This window comes from Cydia amplana, chromosome 12, assembly GCF_948474715.1.
Source record: "Cydia amplana chromosome 12, ilCydAmpl1.1, whole genome shotgun sequence".
NCBI classification, from domain to species: domain Eukaryota; kingdom Metazoa; phylum Arthropoda; class Insecta; order Lepidoptera; family Tortricidae; genus Cydia; species Cydia amplana.
In genome coordinates, this window is record NC_086080.1 from 581,330 (window position 1) to 607,705 (window position 26,376).

General features: G+C 36.8%; 1 long non-coding RNA gene across 4 annotated transcripts in view; it reads right to left on the reverse strand.

Moving 5' to 3' along the window:
- LOC134652869 (uncharacterized) overlaps positions 1-26,376 on the reverse strand; it is a 224,572-nt gene that overhangs the window by 49,309 nt on the left and 148,887 nt on the right. The window lies entirely within an intron of this gene.

Genomic DNA, 26,376 nt, shown 5'->3' on the forward strand with positions numbered 1-26,376 from the left:
CTTTGAACTTTGACTACGATTTGGAATTTGAAAGCAGATTTGGAATGAGTGACGGATGGAACGTTATAATGACGGCAGTAATGCGGCGGTGAACGTCATTCATTTTATAAAGCAAATTGGCAGATACAGCGCTCGCGTTACGGCCACAGCAACAAAAATGCAGGTGTTGCCATCCAACCTTCAGACTTTTCTAATCAGTAATCGATTGCCACTTATGTCACTTACAAATAAACATATTGTAGTGTTCTTTCTTACATACAGTAAGCTGCTTTCATTGGTAGTTATTTTTTACGCCGCTGCCTCCGTATTACCTCGCTGGATAGCCAGGTCTTAGCATATAACGGTCAAACAAAATGGCGCGTTATATCCACAACCGCCGTTGCTTGAGTTCTTCTAGCTTATAGGAATATTTAACTTTTATGTGCGGAAAGTACCAGAGGTTAGTAAGTAGAAAAGAACGATAACCTTTATAGAACGCCGCTAGAGTCGCCATTGTTGTAGACGGTGCGTGTAGTGTACGCTACGCCTTACCCTCAAATAAACTTACCACCTCACGCTAGCGTTTCCCGAACGTCAACGTTTAGTCAACTCTAGGGCTGCTGCTTGACGCAACGTTGGCGCAACTACGCGTCATTTTTTAAAGCGCTGACTAGACGGCAGACGCCCACGCTCAAAAGACGCTAGTGAGTGGTGGCCTTTAAGGTGACGTTCGTGTGCCAAATGCAGCTGTATTAAGCCCTTCTCTCACGAGACTATTCAAATGCTACGCGACTGAGATGCAAAACATGATCGCCTACTAGTATGCTACTCGTTTCCGCACACGGTGCTACGCAAATGAGACTATTTTGTCTCATTTGCGGAACAACATTCGTGCAACGATGTCTAGTGACTCCAGCGACGAAGACAATCTTCTTCTCTATTTATATCCAATTATTGTGTATAAATTTAATTGAAATAAAAATATACCTAGTTCCTGACCTGTCAAATTGATATTTTTCCAATCTCATACCACGCAATTTTCTGTTACGTCTTTTCTGACATAATCTGGCAGCTTATAATTATACTAACATGGATAATTTTCCACCTCCTGAACAAAATTAATAATAAAAGTTTGTTCTGCCGCCATTTTGTATACGACGCGTATACGACTCGAGTCGCGTGCGACCAGCAAGACAGTATCGTGCGATTGATATCAAACGCGTCGTCGACGCGTCTCATCGTGTGCGAAACGAAGTGAATAAATATGACGGGTACTCACAAGCGACGCTAAACGTTCAGTTGGAACGTTCTCCACTCACGCTGTGGTTGTTGATCTTTAATTTTTACTAGCATTTGGTATTTTCTTAATAAAATTACATGGGCAGGATTACATCAGCATGGGACTATATGAGAAGGTAAATTGGACTATTAAAACAGTGAAAGTAAAAGCTTTGAGTAGATAGATATTCTGACCTGCTATCGAAATAAATTATTACCACAAAAAATATGCGTGGCACAGGCCAAATAAAAACTGGACAGGATATACTGTCGTATGTATATAAAAGCAGAATCAATTCTGAACAGATTGGACCCGGCCGCTGAGCCGCGGTAATGCAGATTTAACCGATTCATTGCCGAGGAGATCCCGATCCAATTTCATATCCAGTTTGTATAAGGGTCGGCGGATTAAGCGTTGAATGGGCGTACGTAAATATACGTCGGCTATTTGTTTCTTGATCGAAAATATCATAAAGCATCAAAAGTAGCCGATGAAACAATGCGTCAACTTCAACTTCAACATTTATTTAGCAAATAGGCCACAAGGGCACTTTCACACGTCACACATACAAGCAAAATAAATATAACAATACATCAACAATTATTCTAAGCATTGATATTATATCGTTTCAAACGTTTTTGTGTCGTATAAAATTAATTTAGAGTGTAGGTCACAAGATTTGTAATTCCGCCATCTCTGTCAAATAAGTAACTCTGCTTCACATGCACAATCCCGCTAACCCGGGGTTAAGCCTGTTAAGCCCTTAAAACCTGTTAATCACAATTACCGGAAATCATCTCGTAATTAACGAACTCCAAAACTTAGCAGAGAACTTACTTTCAGCACTAATTGATGTTAAGTTGCAAAATAAATTCTTGGAAAAGACGGTTCTTAATTATATCGTAAAGGTACCTAACTGTCAGAGTTCCGCGGTGACAGCGCTGTTTTACAGAGAAGGCACTTTTAAATTTATAACAGCGCACAGATAGTATCTTAATACGGATTTTAATTTAAGAAGTATAATATTTGATAAATACCTATGTTTAATTGATAGAAAAGATTAGAACCTTTAGAATGAAAACAAAATATTTTATTCAATATTTTGATTAGTGTTTGTTAAGTACCTAGTCCCAATTTTAGAATATAAATAAATGCAATTTTAGAAAGACCAAACGTTTTTCGCCAACTCTAAGGGCAAGCGGTACGTTTTAATTTTTTACTATCTGTTTATGCTCATATATGTAATGATATTGCTCTTGTTATATTATTTGATGGTTATTTACCCTCTTGGTTGGATAGTTTCATGGTAATTACAAATAAATCTATAGATGGGAACTACAACTTTATAGGTTCTCATAGGTGTCGAGTGAGTGACGAATTGAATACAAACACTTCGTGATTTCGCTGTGATAATGATTTAACGAAACAAGATTTTATAAAAGTTTAGGCTTATGAAGCTTATCGCGAAGTATACAACTGACAGAGCCACTAGTTAGTTTTTAAATGTCTTTTGTTGGACTGAACCCGCTGTTTTTAGCTTCAACAACTTCCTAATTGCCAATTAACAATGGAATAAGCCACAGGCTTCCGTTACTTTTGATTTTGCAGAAACCAAACAAATTGTTTTTAACGAACCAATTGTGGTTTTACCAAATCAATTCGCCAAAACTGATATTGTTATATGACATCGTTTGAACGTAGGCGTTCCGACAGAATTTACTAGTTAATTAATAACGACATTCGTATTATATAAATACTAGTTGATTATGAAGCTACATTGGTTACAGTTTGTGCCCTTTCAATACCATATCGTTAACACACACACACGCATCGTTAACATTTTATTTATTGTTATTATTTTAAACTTTATTGCACAATAAAAAAAAAGTATAAATGGCAGACTTAATGCCTTAATGGACTTTGAAATAAAAAAAACGCTTTTTTTAATTTATAGTTTTAAAAGTGAATATTTTTTGTAACTATTAGTGCTTAAGTTAGTTTTAATACTTACAGAATTCTGTGAATTTCACTCTGTATGTTCTCCTAATTATAAAAGTACCTATAATAAAAGTTTCGACTATAAAAAACTAAGGTCAATGTGGCTAATTCCGTCATAGGGACTATACCGTCTACTAGCGTTTTTCTCGAACAACGAACAAAATTGATAATTTCACCGACAAAGCAGCGATTGCTTTTAGTTTCAGCGATCAAAAGCAGACGGTGTTGTTTCCTACGATTAAAAAGCAAAGAAATATACGCTCGTGGACGGAATAGTCCCTATGACGGAATTAGCCACATTGACCTTATCCCAAGAGAGCAGAGTTTTGGTGATTGGCGCGCATCTCTCGAACGATGTACTGCACCAATCAGCGTGAACGATCTCCAAGGTCGTATCAGAAAGGATGACTCACGTTAGACCGGGCCGTGTCCGGGCCGGAGCTTCCGGCGCTTACTTTTATAAGACAGATGACAGGTGATCACGTGATGCTTTCCATAGAAAACGAAGCGCCGGAAGCTCCGGCCCGGACACGGCCTGGTCTAACGTGAGTCATCCTTAAGATCAAGTCCTTCACAAATTGTTAAATTTGAATCGGACTTGTCCAATTTATATTTCATGAAAATTCAACAGCCAGCCTATTATGGATAGCTTTATCCATCTTTATCCACGTGATAAAATAACTGTCACTGTTTAACACCGTGGGAAAGAAAGTGACGGACACCGTTTTATCACGCTGTCACGTAGACAAGAACGACCATCATATCCGTACAGGAACAAAAATGACAAAGCCAAATTACCTACATGAGAAAAGGTTTGGATTAAATACATAGTACCTATAAAACAAAGTCGCTTCCCGCTGTCTGTCTGTCCCTATGTATGCTTAGATCTTTAAAACTACGCAACGGATTTTGATGCGGTTTTTTAAATACATACAATGATTCAAGAGGAAGGTTTATGTATAATTTGTTAACCCGTGCGAAGCCGTATACTAATATTGTACTTTAATAATCTATTTTCCTTATAACGGGGACCAAATTTACACAACGAGGCGTAAACAACTGTAAAAACACGAAAATCTAATTTCAACTTTGGCAAGAAAACCAACGAAACAAGAAGTTATCTAACACATTTTTCAACCGAAATTCAAAATGTCCGACGCCATTACTGGCAAAATCATTTTATACGCGGACGTCGAAATTGAAATACCATTATTGGAGGTTTCTCTTTGGCGAGTTCCGGAATATATCTGGAACACGGGATATGGACGCCAATTCGTAACTATTTTAATATGTTTTCACCACACCAGCTCGGAATGTAGGCTTACTTTGCACTTCAAAAACTGATAGCAAAGTTGCATTTTATTCACATGTGAGGCAAAGTAATCAAATGCAAATTTTGAGTTGTTTTCTTATGTTTGCAGGTAGAATTGACTTTTAAATGATGATTTTGGACGATAAATATTTAATAACATTATTTGATTAGGTTTGATTTTGTTTGATATTTTACATTTAATATTTACTTCGGGTTGGTGTGGTGAAAATTTTTGTGTTTCTCTCTCTTCTTCCAGTCCTTCCTAGCGGAGGTTGGCTATCATGAGGGCTATACGAACTTTAGACACAGCTGCTCTGTTTGAAGCATGTACAGAGATTTTTTAGCCATGAGTTACGTCTTCCTCTGTAAACGCTATAACAACAAATACTAAAAAGTACGGAACCCTCGGTGGGTGAGTCGGACTCGCACTTGTCCGGTTTTTAAAATTAGCAATGGCAATACCTACGTATGTATATATATTAAAGTCTAAAATAATGTAAATAAAAATAAGACCAAAATTGGCGGCTTTTGTTCGAAATGCAAAATTCAAACATGAAGGCTTTAATCGAGGCTCTTCATAAGCCTCAGCAGTCCGGAAAACATGTGAATCTTCCGGAGTTTGATCCTGACAAGACCGATGTGGATGCACAGTCGTGGTGTGCTACGGCCGATTTGTGTTTTGCAGACAACCCTTTGGAAGGAGGTCAGTTGATTGTTGTTATCAGTAAAGCCTTGAAGGGAGTGGCCTCGGCATGGTTATCCCAAATATCCTATGCGGGTATGACCTGGCCACAATTTAAAGAGTTATTTAGGGACAGATTTGTAAGCGCTGAAACAACTGCGGCTACCCTCATAAACTTAACCTCGGACAAGCCTAAAGAAAACGAGACCTTAGCAGCCTACGGAAGTCGAGTGATGACATCACTGCTTAATCGTTGGAAGAAGGCCACAATTGAACAAATCGCTGTGTCACAAACACTTGCACACCTTGCTCAATTTGATACGCGATTGCAACGATTGGCATTTACGACTGAAATAAATACTCGTCAGAAGTTACAACAAGAGCTACAGGCGTTTACCTACTTGAAACGCAAATTTAATGCTGTTGGAGATCAAAAAGCGACAGACAACAAACGAATGAAGATGTCGCCTGGAATCAAATGCTTTCATTGCGGAAAAAAAGGACACAAACTATCAGATTGTCTATTTCGTAAAAAAGATGGAAAAGCAAAACCGGTGAAGCCTCAACAAAATACTACGATGACGAAGCCTAATCATCAACAACAAACCACATCAAGCGCTATCGTCTGCTTCAAATGTGGAACAACGGGTCACATCGCAAGCCGCTGCACCAGTGGAGGAGCGGAGGCGACTGCTGTCAGGGAGCGTCGAGTGGACGTTTGCGAAGTGGATCCACCAGCAGGGACTGCCAAACACCAAGGTCAGTGTTTCACTTTTCATTATGATTCTGGGGCCGAGTGCTCAGCAGTGAAAGAAAGTATAGCGTTTAAATTTAGTGGAAAGCCTGAAAACAATGTTGTTAGTATAAAGGGTATTACTAAATCAAGTATTTTAAGTACCGAGCAGATTTTATGTGTTGTAGAAATTAACAACCATCTTATTGAAATTTTATTGCACGTTTTGCCTGACGATTATTTAAGTAGTGATATCCTGATAGGACGTGAGATTTTACGTCAAGGTTTTGGTGTTGTACAGACTGAAAAGCAGTTCAATGTTTTCAAAGTAAATACTGATCATTCTGAGCTACTCTCGTCAAATTCGATCAATACAAGTAGTGATGCCTTGGTGACTAATCGACTTTCAGTTAATGATTTTTCTGCTGTAGACACAGACGTTCCCCAGGAACAGAAATCTAAACTTGTTGACGTTTTAAATCGTTATTCGGAATTTTTCATAACCGGTATGCCTAAGACGCGAGTAACGACGGGAGAGCTTGAGATTCGTTTAACTGATCCTAACTTAACTGTGCAGAGGCGACCTTATCGTCTTAGTCCGGAGGAAAGAAAAGTAATGCGCGAGCGAGTAGATGAGTTGTTACGTGCAAAAATAATTCGTCCCAGTAGTTCGCCTTTTGCGAGTCCAGCTCTTTTGGTTAAGAAGCGCGATGGATCTTACAGGATGGTTGTAGATTATAGGGAGCTGAATAGAAATACGGTGTCTGACCGGTATCCATTACCGCTCATTTCTGACCAAATCTCGCGTTTACACGGGGCGCAGTTCTTTACGAAATTAGATTGTGCTTCTGGTTTTCATCTTATTCCAATAAATTCTGAAGAGTCCATTCAAAGTTCTGCTTTCGTAACCGCAGACGGCCAATACGAGTACCTAACAATGCCATTCGGGCTGAAAAATTCGATTTCGGTGTTTCAGAGAGCAATAGTGAAGGCACTAGGTGACTTAGTAAATACATATGTCATTGTCTACGTAGATGATATTTTAATAATGTCTAAAACAGTTGAAGAAGGACTTGAAAGACTGAATATAGTTCTGGATTAGTTAACTAAAGCCGGATACTCTTTGAATTTGAAAAAGTGCTCGTTTTTGAAAACCGAACTCGAGTTTTTAGGCTATGAAGTCAAGAGCGGGGAGATTAGGCCCAATCGTCGTAAGGTCGAGGCGTTGTCTTCTCTGACCCCGCCGACAACCGTAACACAGTTGCGGCAATTCATAGGGTTAGCAACCTACTTTAGACAGTTTGTTCCTAAATTCTCCCGTATCATGGGCCCACTTTATAAATTGACGTCAGCAAAAGTTCCTTTTATATGGCAAGAGCGGCACGAAAATATTCGCCAAGAAATCATCTCAATTTTAACCAAAGAACCGGTTCTAATGATCTTTGACCCTCAGTATCCAATCGAATTGCATACAGACGCGAGTTCAGAGGGCTATGGTGCCATACTATTTCAAATCATCGAAGGAAAACGTCGCGTTGTTGCATATTATAGTAAACGAACCAGTCCTGCGGAGTCGAGGTATCATAGTTACGAGCTTGAGACTCTGGCGGTTGTCAACGCAGTGAGGTATTTCCGGCAGTACTTGCACGGTCGTGAGTTCACTGTGGTGACAGACTGCAACGCTCTCAAGTGCTCTAGTAAAAAGATTGACTTGACACCGCGAGTCCACAGGTGGTGGGCATATTTACAATGTTTTGATTTTAATGTAGTCTATAACAAAGGCAAAGAAATGGCACACGTAGACTTTTTCTCTCGAAACCTTTTACCATTGGCACGACCTGATATAGAAAACGCCAACTCCTCCCAAGTAGTGTCAGATGAGACTGTCCGGAAAGAGTTCAGTAAAGTAGAACCAAAGCGTATTAACATCACAGAATTGTCTGGTAATTGGCTTCTTGCAGAGCAGAAACGAGATAGCGAGATCTGTAAGATTATTTCAGACTTGAATACTGGTCAGATGAATACAGAGGTTGCGAATACCTACGAGATTCGTGCTGGCGTAGTTTATCGTAAAATTCAGCGCAACGGCAGGACAAAGTGCTTACCAATCCTTCCTAGGTCTCTCAAATGGTCAGTAGTCAGTAATATCCACGAGTCTCTTGTTCATCTTGGTTATGACAAAACGTTAGAAAAGCTTTACAACTACTATTGGTTCGATGGAATGTCACGGTATGTTAAGAAATTTATCGAGAATTGCATTACTTGTAAAGTTTCAAAATCACAATCGGGAAAAATTCAAGCTCAACTCCACCCAATCCCAAAAGTGTCCACGCCATGGCATACGATACATATAGATGCTACCGGTAGATTAAGTGGTAAAAATGATGTTAAGGAGTACGTGTTCGTTTTGATTGACGCGTTTACAAAATATGTCCTTTTGTTTCATAGCAAAAACATTGATAGCAAGAGTAGTATCAAGGCCGTTAAGGGAAGCGTAGCATTATTTGGTGCACCAACCCGTATTATTGCCGATCAAGGACGTTGCTTTGCTAGCAAAGAATTCAAAGAATTTTGTGATTCTAGTAATATAAACCTGCATCTAATAGCGACAGGGTCTTCTCGAGCAAACGGTCAGGTGGAGCGGGTTATGTCTGTTTTAAAATCTATGTTAACAGCTGTCGAAACGAGTGATAACAGATCTTGGCAAGATGCATTAGGGGAAGTTCAACTCGCGATTAATTGCACCTTTAATCGGACGACGAAAGCAAGCCCTTTGGAGCTTTTCATTGGCAAGGTAGCACGTCCATTAGCTATGATGACTTGTGAAGATGAAGATACCGAAGTAGATCTCGATAGAATTAGGGACGAGGCAGCTCATAGTATTGTAAGATCAGGTTCTTACGAAAAAGAAAGATTTGATCGTACAAAGGCAAAACTCAATAAATTTTCAGTTGGAGACTTTGTTTTACTTAAGAATGAAGAACGAAACCAAACTAAGCTAGACCCTAAGTATAAAGGTCCATTTCAGGTTACAGAGGTATTAGATGGCGATCGCTATAACCTGAAATCATTAAATTCGAGACGTACATACAAATACGCACACGATAGGTTGAGAAAGATGCCAGGGGATCAGAGCTTAACTGATGAAATTGAAGTAGAATTAGAAGTTTGTCCAGGCAACTATGAATCTGATTAGGATTGAGTTTACATAGTGATGGAGACCGTACCAGAGGTTGACGTGTAGCCGTAGCTCGGTAGAAATCGGTATCTACTTGCTGATTGCAGTAAGTAGTCCGTGAGTACGCGGTAGGCCGTCAACTCTGGCGGAGGTCGGGTTTCATGAGAAACCATGGAGTCCGGAGAAGGACTCGGCGGTCCGGAAGGGACGCGCATTAAGGGAGTGCAACTGTTAGTTGCCGGGCTATGTGTAGCCATATCACATGTAGAACTTAATCTTAGTTTTGCGTCGGGCATATACATACTGGGTCCGCATTAAAAGTTGGACGTTAGCAATCAGTGAAGCTCTGAGACCTTGTGTACGATTATATTTTAAATTAAACCAATTATTTGGAGGATTCAATGAGTAGTAAAAGTCGTTGTGACGTTTTGTATGTCGATCAAGCATTACCAAATGTTAATGTATTGTTGATTTTGTGAATTAAACTTAATGATCAGTTTTAAGGAATGTTTCTTTTATGACCCATGTGGTGGGTCAGGAGTGACCGAGCTATATGATCCTGTGCGCTAAACTTGTTACAGGTTAACACACGGGGACGTGTGTCTCGCAGGATGGCCGTGTCAGGAAGTCATTAGTACTAAACATCAATTGACTACGAAACGCAAGCGCTGCGTTGGCGCGCTTCTACTGAGTCTGGCCTGACGTTCGTGCACGACCGGTGGAAGGGTTGCAGGTATAAAACCGGTATCAACCGACCGGAGGGCAGTCATTATTGTCATTGATCACTTGGCGTGCGGACGTATCAGGCCAGGAACAGTATTACGTTTCGGACCGTCAGTGTTATTGCGTGTGTGTGATTATGATTATAAAAGGTTAATTAATTTAGTGTTTCATCTTGCTCGCACCTACCTACTACGCTCACTATGTCTGGCAACGAGTCCAATATGCCTCATCGTCCGTCAATGAGTATAGTTTTTTTGTTCTTATTTACTGACAATTTGGTTTGACCAACTATAGGATAATAATTTATTTCAGTACGGTGTACTGTCAGCCATTCTTTGGCTGACTGATCCCGTCAGCGGCCCAATTAGATACCGTCAGCCTAATCCTTTTTCTCGAGTTCGGGCACAAAGTGTACTCGGATAAATTTAATTAAGCCGGGGGACGAGTGATTTGAAGTGTCTCACGTATTTGGTAAGGAGTTGGGATTCGGTCACTGGTTTTAGGTCAAAACTAAAAGTCGGACTTTGAGGGCGGATAGGTTGACCGTATTTATTCGTGCATTGGTAATGCTAGCCATAAATTTACGTTTCGTATGTGTGTGGTGGTCAAAAATAACGGGTTCAAACAAGAATCGTGACATATAGAGCAGAAAAAATCGTTCAACTACAAGTAAAGACAATAGGTTGATAAATTAATTTTACAGTACATATGGGGCTACTTCATTTCATTTCATTTCATTTATTTTTATTCATAACAATAAAATTATTGTGTTGAACATAAACTTAAAATTAAAAATTAACACTACATTAAATTAAATTACATGCAATTAAAGCTCAATGAAGTGATCCCAAGCTGATGGTATTAATGAAAGTATAAGTAAGTAAGTATAAGTAGTAGTAAGTAGTTCTCCGCACTAGTGCGTAAAATAGCACTTTTCGTGCGTATGTCGAAACTTTAAAGTGCCATATGTACTGTAAAACGTTGTTCGATACACGTGCGAATAGGTAATTCGCAACTCGTGTCGATTTAAAACACTCCCTTCGGTCGTGTTTTAATTTATCGCCACTCGTTTCGAATTTCCACTTTTTCGCACTTGTATCGAAAATAACTATTCTAAGCAACTTTTAAATTTCAAATGGGCCTCCTGCCCTCCAATCTCTTATAATTGTTAAGATTTTCAGGATTGAGTACCTACGAGGCATGAATTTTATTAACTAGTAGTTCGCCCCGAACTGAGAACTCGCGGTTAACAAAAAAATATATAGCGATTGACTTTGTTGCACCTACTTAGGTACTCGTATAGTGCGACATAAAATAATAGAAAATAAATGAGGGCGCCACTTTCTACGTAACTGTCACATTTTTGACGTAAAATGCTTACACACGGCAACAATTTAGTATAGACATTTTTGAGTTCCATTTTATTTAATTTCTACTATTTTATGTCGCTCTATAGGTGGCAATGGATCAAAGATCGCGTGGATTTATTGCAAGGTCTGTGGAGCCCTTAACTTATTGATTTAAGCAAAGAGTAGTATGTATAATATAGTTGGCCAAGCAGATCTTGTCAGTAGAAAAAATGTAGGCACGAAGGGATACGGTCTCATAGAAAATTTGAGTTTCGCGCCTTTTTCTACTGATAAGATTTGCTTTTTTGCATCAATTTTGAAGCGCCATTTACAAGTTTAGCGTTAAGTAATATAAATGGCGCTATTTTTTCGAATAAAGGGCTTCGTATACGGCTGTCTCTCCCCTAGATTTAAGTCACCACCATAGAGATGAAAATAAACTGTATCTGTGCTAAGCCGAAATATTTCCTGTCAAATGTCAAATACATATATTATGTTTATTGTATTTTATTTTTATGTTGCTAATTATTTCAAAATGGTAAATCTAAAAACGATATTATAAAAGTGTAAGTCGAGCACTTTCATTTGATACTAAACTCGACCATGTTTCTTGCAAAAAAATGACCAGAATAGCAAGACCTCTCACAAACAGCTTTTTGGCCTTCTAAGCTCTTCTAGCTCAATAACCTCTTGATCGGGCCTGCTCATAATTTAATGACTAAAGTATAATGCCCTCAACTACACGTTTACCCAATTTCATTTAAATTAGAACAAATTTACTTAAGTTATTGAGTATCAAACTATCTTCTGACAGTTCAGCTTAAAAACATCGAAATGCCGAGACGTGCCGCTAGCCAGCCGCGTGTTCAAAGTCGAATGTAAGAACTTCGCTTCGCTTCGCTCGCTCGTTCGATTAATACCCACCAACACTAAAAATATGTAACAATCTTAATTGTTGCTGCAGCATTACTGTCGACTACATTACTGCTGCAAATGTCAAAAATCCGAGCTAGAATAATCGATTATGTCATTGAATAATTTTACGGTTTAGACTCACTTGTTTTAAGTCACTCGCGCGACATGTTTCGGAGAGCCTAGGTCTCCTTTTTCAAGCACTAACACGTCGCGCGAGTGACTTAAAACAAGTGAGTCTAAACCGTAAAATTATTCAATGTTAGTATGTCTCACAACAGTTTAAATTCGATTATGTCATTTGCGGCAGCAATGATGTCGGCAGTTATGTCGCACAACATCACTGAAACATATTTAAATACTGTCATAGTCTGGGGTCTACCGCGAAAACCGAAATTCGCAAATTGCCTGCCAGCCTATTATGGATAGCTTTATCCATCTTTATCCACGTGATAAAATAACTGTCACTGTTTAACACCGTGGGAAAGAAAGTGACGGACACCGTTTTATCACGCTGTCACGTAGACAAGAACGACCATCATATCCGTACTGGATCTTTCTCTCTTACCCCAATGAAGGCGTAATTAGATTTATTCAAACAAAAACGTCATTTTTGACACTGACATAATAATATCTAATCCATATCGTATCTAGACGTAATATTTGACGTATTTTAAAGTTTGAATCGGGCCGATATAATCTTGTTAGCGCCCATCGGGTACAGAGCCTTGAAACCTACCCATTGTGTCCAAGCCTTAGATATAAGCCTCAAATTACGCGATATATATGATTTAGTATCCCCGGCATCATTTTCAAGACGTCATTATTAGCTTTAATTAAACAATTCATTAATTTGAGCCAGGCCGACTTGAAAGGCTTTGGAACCATTCCAAGGAACATTTAGAATATGTAAAGTTATCTTACTGCCGTATTCGAACTTCAAGATATTCACAAGAGACGATACGTACTAGATCCATTCTAGATACGTTATAGTTTAGATTTCAACTAGTTCTCTTTTACAGCGCAATTCGGGCAACCAATGTCACTTTTACGTTAGATAGAGTTAGATATCTATTAGATGTGAATTGGATCTCTAAGTCATGTCTTGCGGAAATCGTTCAAGAGTATCTCCAGAATCGCGGAAATGTCAAAAATGACAGATTAGATCCTAAAAATATCGTTATCGTATCTTGGTGATGTCTAAAGGATATCTTATAGATGTCTATTTCAAAATCCGAATCGGGCCCTTAGTCTCGCTTTAATTTTGTAGTTATTAATTTAAAATTAGATTCAAATTGTCCCAAAATTTAAGCGCTTGTTAGAAACTATTTTTATCTGTTAAACCGGTATATAAACACAATGTATGTTTAAATAAAAGTAAATGGACCTTTTAGCCCCGCCCTACCGTACACGTAGAGCTCGTCTACGAAGTTCGTAGCGGCGTAGCGGGTCTACGTAACTGAATTATAAGTCAGCTTGCTCGTAAAAGTTTTCATGATTTCAGGATGAAGAAAGTTTGTGATGGCGGGTTAACATGACTCACTGAGTGTAAACCTTGTTTATATCCAGATACCTACCGGTCTGGCCTGAGTGAGTAGTGACCTTTCCTGTGAAACCGAGGGTCCTGGGTTCGAATCCCGGTAAGGGCATTTATTTGTGTGATGAACACAAATATTTGTTCCTGAATCATGGGTGTTACCTATGTACAAAACTTCCGTGAGACACATACATATTAAATATATTAAAAACGGGCCACTCACTTATTTTAAGTCGAAAACGTAAGTGACCCGTTTTAAATATATTTAATACATTTATTTTTATTTATTTAGATACTCAAATGACAGCTGGATGTTTTTTTTTATATCTGCTTACCAATATCTCAATTGATATTTTGCTGGGACGTAAATATAACTCCTGTTTTCTCAATTTAAAAACACTAATACACGAAAATAATATGGTTAATTATGTATATTGTTCCTTTCAAATCGCGATAACAAAAAATGTTGTCAGAGTGACTTATTTAGATAGATTTATTTAGATACTCAAATGACAGCTGGATGTTTTTTTTATATCTGCTTACCAATATCTCAATTGATATTTTGCTGGGACTTAAATATAACTCCTGTTTTCTCAATTTAAAAACACTAATACACGAAAATTGAACACTTTTAGGTTAAGTTTCGTTAATCACTTTTTAATTTTCTATTGCCTTTAATGTGTGTTTATACTAAAGTTCTTTGCTTTATTTGCACTCTTTTCTTGATGTGAATTATTATGTTTTGTGTCAAAAATTGCTTTACTGTGTAATTAAGTTAGTTAGCTGTAGCCTTAGCATAGTTGTAGTTTTCGCTCCAATATGTTTTCATGATGTGCATACATGCTTTGGATGGCATTCCCAACCAAAACCTGTACTGAAAATAATTATTTCATGTAACAAATGTTATCTGTTTTGTGTGCCTAATAAAAAAAAAAAAAAAAAATAATAATAATAAGAGTCGACATCTTGAGAGACTCTCGCTAGGTGGTTGGATCAAGGGTCAGATGCAGAAGGCGGTGATCTTGGACACGGCGCGAATAGTCCGTCGGTTCCTCTCTCTGCAGCCCTGACCACCGGCAGCTTGGGCCTTGCCCCGCTGCTGGCGGCACCCTAGGTTAGGTTTTTTATAATATGTTTATAAGTATTTTGTATTTTTTTTGTAAGTGTTTTTGTATTTTATTTTTATATCCATATTATAAAATAACCTAACTTAAGACCAAAAATAAATAAAGAGAATAATAATAATATGGTTAATTATGTATATTGTTCCTTTCAAACCGCGATAACAAAAAATGTTGTTAGAGTGACTAGACATGTTGTTTCCGTGTCCCCTTCAATTAATATTTAAAACTTTCGCATTTTGAACACATATTAACTCACATTTTATAGACTGGTCTAACGCGAGATTTATTCAATTACCTTTATTTACAGACGTTTCGACACAGGTTTCACTGAAACCTGTTAGCCCTTCCATATACCCTTCATTTACTGATGTATGTTTATTTGTTAATTTGTCCTGTTATTTTGATTAAATACACTGCGACCCATTAAGCCCAGTAATGTTTTAACGCACCGCCTCTGCGGTCGCGGGTAAACCGCAAGCCTAATGTACACACAAAAGCAAAGAAAACTGGTCAGTTGGCATGGCGGATTCTATATAAAGTCACCCGCTTTTATTGGTCTTGGGTTTAGGTACTCTCTACTTTATCAGGTGAGATTAGCAGTCTATTTACAAATAATACTCTGTGTTTGTATTTATTTGGTGTTGAATTTAAGGAAAGGAGGTCTATTTGGTACTAGTGTGATCCTTTTATGCAAATCACTTCGTTCGTTTCATAAGCCGGCACTCGTATTTTAATGCCTTTCATTATATAAAACATATTATTAAAACGGGTCACTCACTTATTTTAAGTCTAAAAACGATGATAATGATGACACTCCTCTGTACGGAGTGAAACATGTCGAGCATTTTTCGACTTAAAATACGTGAGTGACCCGTTATAATCTAATTATATTTAATATGTCTGTGTCTCACGGAAGTTTTGTTGCCTTTCATTATGTAGCAAATTACATAATCCATTATTTCAGAGATTACGATAGTTTAATACTTACTACTGTGTACTACAATAGTATTTTATGCAACCGTTGTTTAAGAGGGGTCAAAAAAGGCGAGTGGCGTGAGTAACAATTTGAGGCGAATATTTTGTATTATTCTTTTATTTATTTCTCTTCTTAGGTTGGTTTTTTACAATATGGATATAAAAATAAAATACAAAAACACTTACAAAAACAATACAAAATACTTATAAACATATTATAAAAAACCTAACCTAGGGTGCCGCCAGCAGCGGGGCAAGACCCAAGCTGCCGGTGGTCAGGGCTGCAGAGAGAGGAACCGGCGGACTATCCGCGCCGTGTCCAAGATCACCGCCTTCTGCATCTGACCCTTGATCCAACCACCTAGCGAGAGTCTCTCTATTATTATTATTATTTTATAAAGGTTTCTTACAGAGGAATGAACATTTTATTATTTTTGCGCTACGACGCACGGTTTAGGAGATACAACCCATAAACATTATTCTTTCTTTTTTTAATTTTTTTTTTGTTTTTCGTGTTTTTTAAATATTACTTATGTGCTTCAAAGGGGAACGAAAATTTGATTATTTTTGCGCTACGACGCACGGTTTAGGAGATACAGCATTATAAAGTTTTTTTTTGCTTTTTTTTATTTCTCTTTTGTTTTTTTTTAATATTAATTAGGGGCTTCTTATAGAGGAATGAACATTTTAATATTTTTGCGCTACGACGCACGGTTTAGGAGATACAACCCATAAACATTTTTGTTTCTTTTTTTTGTTTTTTTTTTTTTGTTTTTTCGTGCTTATTAAATATTACTTACGGGATTCAAAGGGGAACGCAAATTTGATTATTTTTGCGCTACGACGCACGGTTTAGGAGATACAGCCCTATAAAGATGAAAACTGATGATGATGATGATGATTAACCAAAACATGTCTATGGTTCACTCATCTGTCAGAAATGACAATTAAAATTAGGTTTGCAACAATGTATTCCATACAATATTTTTTAAGTGGTGATTACACGAAGTATCGTAAAAGTGCCAAAAAGATACTGCGTGTATGCACAAATACTTTTTTGGGGAATAGACTAAAGACTTGTCTTGACAACTATAAGAGAGGGGTTTAAAGGTGTGTGCACGACCCTTTAAATGACAAATAAAAGTACGGGAGTAGAAAAAGTACATTCCAGTATACCTAATTAATAAAGTATAAGGTGCACAAACTTGAGATTTTAATTTTTTTTTTGTTTTTCGTGTTTTTTAAATATTACTTATGTGCTTCAAAGGGGAACGAAAATTTGATTATTTTTGCGCTACGACGCACGGTTTAGGAGATACAGCATTATAAAGTTTTTTTTTGCTTTTTTTTATTTCTCTTTTGTTTTTTTTTAATATTAATTAGGGGCTTCTTATAGAGGAATGAACATTTTAATATTTTTGCGCTACGACGCACGGTTTAGGAGATACAACCCATAAACATTTTTGTTTCTTTTTTTTGTTTTTTTTTTTTTGTTTTTTCGTGCTTATTAAATATTACTTACGGGATTCAAAGGGGAACGCAAATTTGATTATTTTTGCGCTACGACGCACGGTTTAGGAGATACAGCCCTATAAAGATGAAAACTGATGATGATGATGATGATTAACCAAAACATGTCTATGGTTCACTCATCTGTCAGAAATGACAATTAAAATTAGGTTTGCAACAATGTATTCCATACAATATTTTTTAAGTGGTGATTACACGAAGTATCGTAAAAGTGCCAAAAAGATACTGCGTGTATGCACAAATACTTTTTTGGGGAATAGACTAAAGACTTGTCTTGACAACTATAAGAGAGGGGTTTAAAGGTGTGTGCACGACCCTTTAAATGACAAATAAAAGTACGGGAGTAGAAAAAGTACATTCCAGTATACCTAATTAATAAAGTATAAGGTGCACAAACTTGAGATGTATTTAAATAATTTCTTTAAACCTGACAATATAAGCAGTGATATTTATATAATACTAGCGACCCGCTCCGGCTTTGTACGGGTTAACAAATTATACATAAACCTTTCTCTTTAACCACTCTATATATTAAAAAAAAAACTGCATCAAAATCCGTTGCGTATTTTTAAAGATCTAAGCGTACATGGGGACAGAAAGACAGCGGGAAGCGACTTTGTTTTATACTATGTAGTGATCTATGTCGAGACAATCCGGTATGTGACGGCAGTAAACAGTTGTACACTGTCGCTCGCTTATTGCATCGTAAAAGCTCCTAGAGTGTCACCACGAGATTTATATAATACTAGCGACCCGCCCCGGCTTCGCACGGGTTAACAAATTATACATAAACCTTCCTCTTGAGTCACTTTATCTATTAAAAAAACCGCATCAAAATCCGTTGCGTAGTTTTAAAGATCTAAGCATACAGACAGACAGACAGGGAAGTGACTTTGTTTTATACTATGTAGTGATATACACAGACAGACAGGGAAGCGACTTTACACTGGGGGCCTTGCTAAGATGATCATCGTAATCGACAAACGTCAAACGAGAAGCAAATTATGAGAACACATGCTACGGAAAGTCACGTGACTATGCCTGTATATTATTTAGGTTTCTAACGTAACGGCTCAGGAAAGATCAACATGTACTCCGTCAGACCTTCAACAAAAAGGGACCAAACTGAAAACCAGCGCTGGACGCCAGTCTAGCACATGCTGAGCTTTGGTACCCACGGCCAACATGTCTTGCTAAATTTGATTACCTATTAGATTAGACAATAAGTTAATACTTAACCTAGAATAAGTTAGTACATCCTAACCCAGAATTTAGGTATTGTTTGTATTGATATCTTTTTGTACCATCAACCTATCATGTTTTGGCAATAAAGTGATTTCATTTCATTTCATTTCATTTCATTTCATTTCATTTCTATTGGCAGTTTCTATGAACGATAGTCATAATCAAGATTAAACTTTCGTGAGACATATGTTAAACTGTTTAGACGACAACGATTTCAGTACCCCCATTCTACCATCGGACTTTTAGACGCGCGGCCGGTTTCCATCCTTACTTGGTAGATATTCCACCAACTCGCACGAAGCGCTTTGCTTCCTCTTTTCTTATGCGCACTGCCAAGGAATGGAATTCCTTGCCGGAGTCTATATTTCCGAGCTCATATAATCCGGCAACCTTCAAATCAAGTGTGAACAGGCACCTTCTGGGCAGGCTCGCTCCATCGTAGGCCACGTCTTGGCCTCGGCTAGTCTGTGGCCATGAGTAGGTAAGCCCATTTATAACCCGTGGAGCGCCTAGAACCTAGAATAGTATGGAGTTACCATCACACGTGTCTTGGTAGGGCGCTTCACGGGATAATAAAAAAAAAAAGAATAGGTACTGTCGCTGGCTTATCGCATCTTTTTACAGTAGGCTATTTTTACAAGGTTTACTTAATTTGCATTATATATTATGTAACTATGTTTGTACGGGTCAAATATTGCAAGTTAAATTTGACGCACTCCCCGGTTTCATTTCATTTCATTTCATTTATTTATTCACAAGCAATATTTACATCGCATTGGAAATTATACATACAAATTGGCTAACACAAAAGAAATACACAGTAACATACAAGTAATACACATTATTTTGCCCAACAACAAGAAAAATAATTATCTAGGTAATTAAAAAAAATACATTTACAATAAAATATACAAATGTAGAAAGTCAGTCGAAATTTATATATAAAAAAAAAAATATATGTCAAGTACGGAATAATTATATCACCTATATTGTCACATGAATAATTCTAATTAGAGTGTATATATTTAATGTGATTTAATGTCAATTCAAAAAGTATTTCAATTAGTGGGCTGACAAAATTCTTCCACTGAGTGAAATTCTTCCACTTGCTTAGCAAAAATATCTTGAGCTTGGTTTTAAACATGTTTACATTGACGATCATCTTCAATTCAACAGGTAATCTATTAAAGAGAATAATGGCCTGATAGCTTGCCGAGTGCTTCACTACTTTAAGCTTAGCCGTGATTGTTTGTGGCAAGTCTTTTCTCCTAGTAGCTAGACGGAGTTCTCTGTCCTCTGGAGTTTCTATAATAAAAATAGACTTAATTAAATCGGTTAGTACCACCAAGATATACAGACTAGGCACAGTGAGAATTTCATATTCCAAGAAATAGCTCTTACAGGACTCTGTCTGTGGTACTCTAGCTATCGTTCTTATTGCTCTTTTTTGAGCCACAAAAGCTGTTTGTATATTGTACTTATAACTGTTACCCCAAAACTTGACGCTATATCGTAACCTGGATTCAATCAATGCGTAGTAGACAATCTTTAATTGAGATAGTTTTGCTTCGTCTCTAAAACTCCTTAGGGCATAGCAAGCAGAACTAACAGAGTTCTCTATTGCATGCAGTTCGTTTTTCCAATTTAGGTTTTCGTCTATAATAACACCTAGAAATTTAACTGATTCAACTTGGTGGATAGCAGTTCCGTTCGAAAAAATGTTTAACACTTCTTTATTCCTGGCAGTGGATCTGAAAAGCAACACATTGGTTTTCTTACAGTTTAATAATAAGTTGTTAACATTGAACCAGGCATTGATATGTTTTAAAGCTTCATTTACTCTGTCATTTAATATTGAAGTGCTTTCCGCCGATATGATGGCGTTAGTATCATCAGCAAAAGCTACAAGCTGAGTACTAGGAAGAGTATTAATTATAAAAGTATCTAAATCATTTATAAAAATTAAGAAAAAAATAGGGCCCTTGTGGAACTCCTCTTGTTAGTTTAGCCATACTAGAACTGTAAACCCTCTCCTCATTGTCTGATGTTTTCTTAATTTGTATGAATTGTTTCCTATTATTTAAATAAGATTGAAAGAGTGACAACGTTCCATCTCTAATTCCATAATGTTCCAGCTTCCGGTTTCCAATGAAGTTGAAAATAAGCATACGTGTGTAAGTCGGGTGAAAATGCAATTATGGTACCATGGAGCTGATCTGATGATGGAGACAGGAGGTGGCAATAGGAACTCTGTGATAAAACAACGCGCAACCTAATTTTGTTTGGGGTTTTTTAAATTGTCTCGATGTGTATTAGTTGTCTGTGGAACGAAAAGTCCAGACAGCCATAAAAGCCTGTACTTACCAAAAATGAGACTTGCCAAAAACTTTTATATAATAACGAAACCATCCACCAACAAGAGTTTTAAAAAAAAAATAAATAAATAAAAAATAAAAAGTCATTATAGTTATTTATACATGTCTATGTCGTATGAGGGCAGTAAAACAGCAGTTGTACACTGTAGCTGGCTTATTGCGTCGTAAACGCCCTTAGGACGTCACAACCCGACGCGTTCCGTATAATAACACTGACACTGCCTCCTAAGCCCCATCATATAAAAAAATGCCATTACTAATATTTAAACGAAACACATTTCATTGATCTTCGATACTTATAAATCTTATAATTTAATAATTTATTTTGGTTTTTAACTAGTTTTGACGCGACCTAAACGATCGTCTTGGTGATTGACGTGCATCTTACGACTTCTACTTCATTTCGCGTGCACCAACCAGCGTGAGCGACTTTCGTCAAAACAAGATATAAATCGTAACAAATTGTTTGAAACAAAGTCGGCCTCCCGATCAAAACATCTGAAAGAATCTTTTTTTATGTTTTAATAAAATACAACACAACATCAATCCATAGATTTATACTTACACTTGCAATAACAAAATCAAATAATTTTTTTTTGTATAAGTATATAATAACAATGACTAGACATTAAAATTAATGAAATTAACTGAGCAATTATTAATTAAATAAAATTAACTGAAAATTTCATAATTCATAAAATATAAAATAAATAACTTGATAATTCATTGATTAACAATTAAAATTAAAATTAATTGATTATAAAAACAAAAAAATATAAAATTAAAATTAAAATGAGGTAAAGGTTAGTTAAGTAAAATTTTGTTAAAATCTCAAATTTTAAAACTAAGAAAACAAATAATAATTATGAAAAAAATAAATATGTAAATAATAATGTTCTATCCGCATTAAATAAATAAATAAATATTAGTTAAAGCACATTCAAGTAGACATGTTACGTAGTGCGAGGGTCGTTAAAAATCACAGTTCATTAGAGAAACGCGACCACTTGTTAATTACCTACACTGTGGCATCTGATAAGAATACAAACTTCGTACTCAATAGTGATATTTAATATAACCGCCGTAACTTTATTTGATAATATAATTTTATACCAACTTCTTCTTCTTCTGATTAAGTTTTTTTTTATATTTGAATTTGCGTAAAGTATTAAATTTTATATTAAAACGGGTCACTCACGTATTTTTATTTCAAAAATTGCTCGACGTGTTTCGCTCTATACAGAGCAGCTTCAACGAAAGCACGTGTTGGCTGATCGAAGCCCTTCGAAGTTTTACATAAGTACAAAACTTCCACTCGCTCTATTTTATTTGTATTATATGAGTCATAGAATGTATTGTTCCCTTATATTCAACGCCTCTTCACTTTCCGCACAGACACTAACACTTGTTAGCAATGAAAACTAGTAGGGTGACTGCTATAGTATATGGCTACTTAAGACTTATTTTCGCTTGTATCTTTCTGATTTGTTAGGAAAGGCCAATTTCTAGTGGCCAATAACTATAACAGTCACCCTACCCGGCATAAGATATTAATGTCTCATATGTAGATTGTATGGAAGCAATCATGCGTTTAGATAAAATAAGGAACAAATACATACGCGGAACCTTCAGGGTTGCTAGTATTCCAGACAAAATGAGAGAAGCCCGCCTGCGTTGGTATGGCCAATTGGCCATGTTATGAGACGTGAGGATGACCGCATCACCAAAAGAGTACTTGCCATAGAAGAGGGTAAACAAGGCCCGGGGCGACGACCAACAACCTGGACACAAACTATTAAAAACGACTTAAAAGCTATCACCGGAGACAACCCACAACCGTGTGATGTGGCGCAGAACTACTAGGAGGGCTGACTCCAAGTAAAATGGGATAAAAGCCAGGACCAAGAAGAAGAAATTGCAAAGAAGCAGCTTTTTGGTTGCGGGTTCATGTTACTCTTAGTAACTACGAGTAAAAATTAATGAGTTATATGAACTGAGAGTATCCATTGTCCATACCCTGCGAAGATCTCACCCGTGCTATTCTTTTGAGCACCACCAACTAAACATAAAATAAGATTTGTGGTTACGGTCAGAACCTCTTAAACGCCAGTCAGTGATGAGTACGGACAGTAAAACAAATGGAAAGGCCACTAATAAAGGCGATCGTAAAACAAGCCCACACATAACCGTTTATGGAACTAGTAAAAATGGTTTCTTTCTGAAGATTTACGGAGTAGAGGCACTTTAGAAGTTTTACTTAATTGTTTGGGGTATTTTCTTTTGTATAATTACAGTGAAACCTGGTTAATTGGCACCTGGATAAATGCAAAACCTCAATAATTGCAACCAAAGGTCCGGTCCCGGTCCCTTGAGACCAAAAGGCCTCTATAATTGAAATTTATGAACCTCTATAATTGCAATTTAGATTTTAGTGCTTTTCGTAATTTTACCTCTGTAATTGACCACATCGCAACTAAGACCTCTATAATTGACACTGTGCTAAAAATCCGTTAAGTATTTTAGCTCTTCTTATTACCTCTATTATTGAAATGAGTCTATAAGTAAGACCTCTGTAATTGAAATAAGTAATGTAGACTTGTAGAAAGCAGAAACAATATTTTAATAGCAATGATAATTTTATTTTAAATCTTCACCATCTTCTATCACAGACTGTAGTAGGTGAAATAGTTTTGATTAAATCAAAAACATAATATGCTTTTTACATTCCAATAAAACTTTCTTCTACAATTCAAGGGATTATTTAAAAAACCCAAATGATTATAAGCAGTAATTAATTTAGTGTAAAAGTGCAAGTTATATAATATACAGACCAGAAACCCAGAATCTACTTTCAATGGTATGATATGTGCACCTCCATAAAAGCAATTTGTCAGAACGCAACCTCTATTAATGAGAACCTCTATAATTGACACAACGATTTTTTGAACCTCGTTAATTGGCACGACCTGCTTAAATGAAAAACCTGGTTAATTGACAAAAAATTGCCGGTCCCTTGAGATTGCAATTATCCAGGTTTCACTGTATAATTTATCTATGCATATATTCAAAAACCACTAGGCTAGGATAAAGGGTGACTCACGCTAGACCGGGCCGTGCCCGGGCCGATGCGTCCGACATGTCATTTTCTATGACGGCTGATCGGTGATTCGTGGTGCTTTCCATAAAACAAAGCGCCGGAAGCTCCTCCTTAAAGATAAACTATTTTGTTAAAACATTCTTGTCTGTGAAATTAATATTATTTTGCATAAGTATATTTAAAGAACTCTACTGATTTTTACGACACTATGGTAAAAAAAAGTATTTTTGGGTCCCGAGTCGAGTTTTAGGACACTAGTTTAGGTTATGTTATGAACACTGTATTTCTAAATGTACTTACCTATATTTAGATTTCGACTTATGATCATTTGTTATTTGAGCGTTTCTTTTATTTTTTGCCATTTTTATTATTGTGAGATATTTGCCATTTTGTGTTATTTCTAGTCAGACAAAATATATGGGGAAATGGTAACACAAAAGGAAAAAAAACTCTGGGACATTTTTTTACCTATTAGAATCGAAATAGCTCGTGATCCTGACGTGACGTGACACTCATTTAATCTCTGTTTTAATACATGAACCTATCTGTATTCATAATAAATAACCAATTTCACTTAAATTTATAACGGTACCTATTCATCTTAAAATAGTGCAAATTCACTATACACCCATGAATACTACATGCCCAAAGTCTTGGTGTAAAATCGAAGCAAAATCTCATTATAGTTAGCATATATTATCTTATTCAATAAGCAGGTGGCTCCGTTGAAAGGACGGTGCTAATAATTTTCATGTAACACTTATAGTACGAGATCCGGTGACGGATTATATTTTACGGTTTTACTTAAGTACTCGCTTCTGGAACTTCGTCTGTGTGGAATGATGATGATGATGATGATGATTGATAAAAACTGTCTTTATCTTTTCCCGGGCTTCAAACTATCTCCATACCAAATTTCATTTGAATCGATTCAGCGGTTTAAGCGTGAAGAGGACAAACAGGCAGAGGTAATACTTTCTCTTTTATAATATGGAATTATTCGCACGCTTCTGGTAAGCTTCGGTAGCTCAGTTGGTTAAGAGCGATCGAACCGGCGGTGCTCCGAACTGTAGCAAGTTCGAGTCTCACCGTCACAACCTGTCAAAAACCCTATCATGTTTTTCACCGTTTAAGAAATTCCAAGAAGTATTTTGTCGATGATTAGATGAAAGTAATAGACCTTGATCGGGATCTCAGACTACAAACGGATAATTACATTTAAAACTATTAATATATTCCGTTTTAGTACGAAACAAGTTACATACGACGTTAGGCTAACTCAAAATTTTCTCTAAAGGGACTATGCGTTACTTATTTACAAAAGACGGAGTAATATATTATAAAGGGACCCACTGATTACCAGTCCGCCGGATGATATTGGCCTGTCAGTTGTTCTGAGCTGTCAACTTCTAGTTCTTCTAACTGACAGGCCCATATCGTCCGGCGGACTGTTAATCAGTGGGCCCCTTAAGGGGAGGTGTCAATTTGGGACAGTAGCGGGAAATTTTTAATTAAATCCGAAGATATTTGTTGTAAGAAAACGTTGTACCTTACGTCTAAGGTGCTTGATTGTAAATAAAGTCACGGAATTTGAAGGTTTGTCTCTTTTGAATCTTAATACCATTATATAGAACAGGGCTCTCCAAACCCCGGCCCGCGACGCGTTCCAATCCGGCCCGCCGACACCCAAAGCGTCCGACCCGCGGGAGCCAGGCTCCATAGGTTCAGCCCTAACCCCAGCATCAACCAGATACCTACCGAATAAGTACCTGTTTAAGAGTCGGTTTCACCAAACTGCTGCCATCGTTAAAGTATTCGCTAAATTTTATTCAAATATCAAATATCAAATATCAACATTTATTCAGCAAATAGGCCACAAGGGCACTTTTACACGTCAATATGGAATTTACATACAGCAAAAAAAAACACATCAATAATTATTAAATACAACTAAGCCGTAAATATCATATCATACTAACATAGAGATGTATAAAGCCTCTAAATGTCGAATTACAAACGCAATAACAATAGTATTGAAAAAAAAAAAACACAAAGATACAAAAACTATAATCTAAAATTATTTAGAGATGTAAATGTCTCTAAGTGTCATCCTAACTAAAAGATTACAATATATAATAGTTAATCAAATTATCCTTAGAGATGTATAGGGTCTCCAAGAGTCAAAATCCTGTATACCTAATTAAAACATTCATTAAATTAAAGAAAATTATAGTAAAAATAAAATAGCATACGAGAACCGAATGAGGTTGTCCATGTAATTATACTCAAAAATAAAGTTACTAAATATAATAGCTCGTGTTAGCTTAAATAGACCAGTCTCCACAAAC